The following is a 4,371-nucleotide window of genomic DNA, read 5'->3' on the forward strand; positions in this document are numbered from 1 at the left end:
TATAATTTTAGCAGCATAGCTTTGTTTTTTTTTGCTAAAAAAATACACGAGATATAACGCTTTATTATTTAGAAATAATAAAAGTAGATTTCATATTTACATAACGTTAATAAAGTTTGGCAAATGGAAGTAATCATTTGTTCTTGCATAAGAAATTCACACAAAACTATTTTTATGCTGCAAAAAGTAACAAAATACAATACATATATATATGTTGCTATTATTACTGTATTATTCTTACTGGAATAAATTATTTTTTTATTTAGATTTTATTTTTAAATAAGAAAGCATCACATTTTTAAAAATTATAAAATTATTGAATCGCAATGTATTTTAAAACACAAAAAATTATTGAATCGCAATGTATTTTAAAACACAAAAAATATATGATCGGCAACACTACTTTTTCATATATTTGTTAATCAGTACATGCTTTTCTCTCATTGTGGTTTCTTCATTATAATAGTTTATTTCTTTTATACTTTTGAGACAGATTTTGATAATCTCGTAACTTCTCTAACAAAATACATGCATTAGTTTGTTGATAAGTGTAAAAGAGAGAGATCATTCTAATAGAAAAATTGCGTGTTTGAGCTTTTTCCATATATCTGAAATTTTTAATCTTATTTAAATAGCCTAAAAAATATTTTTCATTGCAAACACTTTTATGAAATTTTTCTAATAAAAAAAATGCGTTTTTATATGTTTTCTTAAGTACCTCAATGGTTTTATATAGTTCTATGCTTCGAAAATGGACTTATAGACCCTATAGAAATTATCTTTCTTATCATTTTTTGCGTGAATTTAATATAATAAAACAACCCGTTTAATAAAAATAAAAAATCTGTATGATCACAATTTTTTTTCCAGATAAAGTTTTTCAACTAAATATATAAGAGTACTAGAATATTTTGATTTATTCATAGATAAGGGGTTAAGGGATATATAAAATTTTTGAATGTTCGAACACTTTAAAATACATTACAATCTTTCTTCTTCTTTTCATAATTAGATATTTAATTAAAACTTGTTATATATGTAATTATGCATAGTTTGGTTTTATATGCCATAATTTTGGTACCATGTTAAAGAAAAAATGATTTCCTATACCAAAATAAAAAACATTATGCATAAAAATTTCCTAATAAATTAAAATATAAAAGACTTAACGTTAAATTATTAATGCAAAATGGCAAAAATTGTATATTTTTTGCTGTTATTTTGATCAATAAAAAATTTATTTCAGAAATATAAATTTATATATATTAAAATCGTGTATTATCCAATTACCGACAGTAAATAAGAATTATAAATTTTGATTATATTTTAGCAGATTGTTTATTTATCAAAAAATACATTTTCAGTACTTTAAATAATTTATTTACCACAAATTTACTTTTTTTTAAAATTTCTAAAAAAGTGATGATTATAAACTGAATTCTTATATGTATAAATGTAAAATGTATTTATGTTTACAGCAAAATTTAAAACCGAATTTTAAACAATAAAATCACATTTAATTGAATCTGTTTTTAGCTTATTTTAGATATAATTATATTTTTTTTAAATAATAACAAATTGTTGAATCTAATAAAACACATATACGATTTTAAATCTCACAATTATTCAGATCGAATAGCACCTGAGCTGTCATTACTATACAAGTGCAGTCAAAAATTATCCCATATGCTATAACATGAGTCGGTGTGGTACACATATCATAAAAGGTAGCAGCTTGAACTAGATGAGATAAATCCGATCCAGGCATATATAAACCTTGGGATTGAGATTAACTCTTAAAAATATAGGTCTCGAAAGGAGGGAGGTATTGAAGAAGAGAAAATATCCGAAAATATAATTCGCTATTTCGCAATGAATTAAACAAGTTGTGTGCGTGAACAAAATCTAAATTAACCTTTTTAAATTTAGCTCATGTTAAAAAAATAATTATTCAAATCGACAGAATAATTTATTCTGATCTATTTAGCCATATAAATTCTAAAAATACATCTTTCAATAAAATATAATTTATAATTTTTGAAAATACACCCAGTTGTAAACAAAATATTTTTTGTTTTAAATCAAACTTTAAAATTATGAAAAAAAATATCGCTAAAGTCGTTTGAAAACACTTTATATTTAAACAATTATAAAAAAATATGTGTTATTCATATCAAATGTTATTTATCACACAATGCAACAGCATATATTCATTTTTTTTAGATGTGATTTTTATTGTATTAAATGATCATAAAATTTTCGGGTAATTATAGTCAGATTAATGATATAAGTAAGTTTAATAGGAGGATATATAAGTAAGATAAATCAATTAATATTTTCCTAAAAAAATAGAGCGTAAATTTTAAATTTAAATTAAGATTTGAGAAATGGTCAACATTACCTGACAAAATTTTGGCATCTCCTTATCCAGTTTAAAAAAAACAGCAAAAACTTTAGGATCGCCGCATTTTACAATAATACAATTTAACTACCCAATCTGTCAATTCATTTATCAATTAACCTGATGAGAGGTCTTTGATATCTGGCCAATGTCATCTTTAAGCAGTAGGAAACGATTTCGTGGATTACGCTCCTATCTTTTAACAACGAAAGGATTTATAGTTGTTTATTCTTTACGAAATCTTTTTACACTCTTTTCGTTCATTCTTGAAGGATTGGATTAAAAAGAATACAAATATGTGTGATTATGATTTCTAAGAAGCAAACAGCCCCTAATTGCTATTACAAACTAATGAAAATGGATAATCATTTTAAGTAATATATTTAAAACCTAAGATTAAAATATTTGATGAAATGCATTTTATTTTCTGATCGTAGTAAGTTTATAAACATATTCAGTATATAGGAAAATATAATTAAAAAAGGTGGCTAGAATTAACATTTGAGTATAACGCCACTATTTTAATATAAATTAAAAAAAAGGTATGAAAATTATCTTAAACAAAAAATCGAAATATATTTTATTATTATAAAAATTTATAGGTAATAGTTTATCTTAAATAATCTAAAATATATTTAGAGGATATAAGAACAAAAACATATAAAATAAATATTATCATCATAAATTCGGGCGTAATATATCATTTGTATCCACAAATAAAAAAAAACACAAATTCTGCAGCCTTATATGGAAAAATCAAGAGGTACTAAGCTAAAAGGACGAAAAAAGACAAATATCGGCTACGTTAAATATTTAAATCAGGCATGTAGTGACTTTCATTATATTTCTATGTATTGTAAGCCCCGAATAAAGTAATTTTTTTTATTACAGACAGTTTACTATTCATGAAAGTAATCCTATAAAATTTACAACAGAGATTAGTTACCGATTCTACATGATAATATGTATAAAAACATTATCCGTATATCTATGCTCTGAAAAAACCTATATGATTCTTAGTTGGCCAAAATATCATAGTTTATTATAATTTAGTTGGTAATCTTTATTTTTGAATTTTTAAATAACTAAGGTCTAATATGTTTTCTGGGGATTTGAACGCAATTTCTTTTGAGTGTTATATATTCAACAAATAAAGGCCACTTTTAGACCAAATCATGTGCATATGTAATTAAAGCTATAGAAAAACATCAAATATCAACCCGTTTTCACATTTGAACGTAGAGGAATGACAGATAATATTTAAACGTCCACAGAAATCTTATATTGATTGATTGGAACAAGGCCACCAGGTTAGTCGAAGTAGATATATAGAAAATGTATATATTCAGCATAAATATCTTCAAAAAACCTCATGATAACTTTATCGTCGAACTTTTTATATTCAGGTATAATATATGTCGTCATTGATACTACGGAATATCACAAGAATTTACAGTCATCATATGTTATATAAAAACAATATACCTCTTTTTAAAAGAACCAAAAATTTTGAAGAATATTCTAGAGATTTCAAATCTAAAGATATACTTATTTAAAAAAAATTTAACAACTAAAATAATTGAATACTAATATTTTTTTTAATGAGCTAAGCTCTGTAACTGTAAAAAAATCAAGAAAAAAATATATTTAATTTTTTTAATCTTTATAACATTTAAAATAGCATAATACAAAAAGAAGAGAATACGATTCACAATTTTTTTTTACGTTATGCATGAATCATAGAATCATCTTATCAGACCTTCGCAGATATTAAAATTTTATTTTAGTATCCAAATGGGTTGATTGTGTAATTGAATCATAATAGTTCATATATCCAACTTATTTAGAAAACATGTATTAGATGTCTTTTTTTTGCGGTAAATAGGCATTGTGATGTCTACATAAGCCTCATAAAATATAATAATACGCTGTGAGAAGATTATACGATTCACCTAAAATCTTATATCCTT

The sequence above is a fragment of the Rhyacophila brunnea genome, unplaced genomic scaffold (genome assembly GCF_057557595.1).
Source record: "Rhyacophila brunnea isolate RB1 unplaced genomic scaffold, BYU_Rbru_1.0 scaffold_34, whole genome shotgun sequence".
Lineage (NCBI taxonomy): Eukaryota > Metazoa > Arthropoda > Insecta > Trichoptera > Rhyacophilidae > Rhyacophila > Rhyacophila brunnea.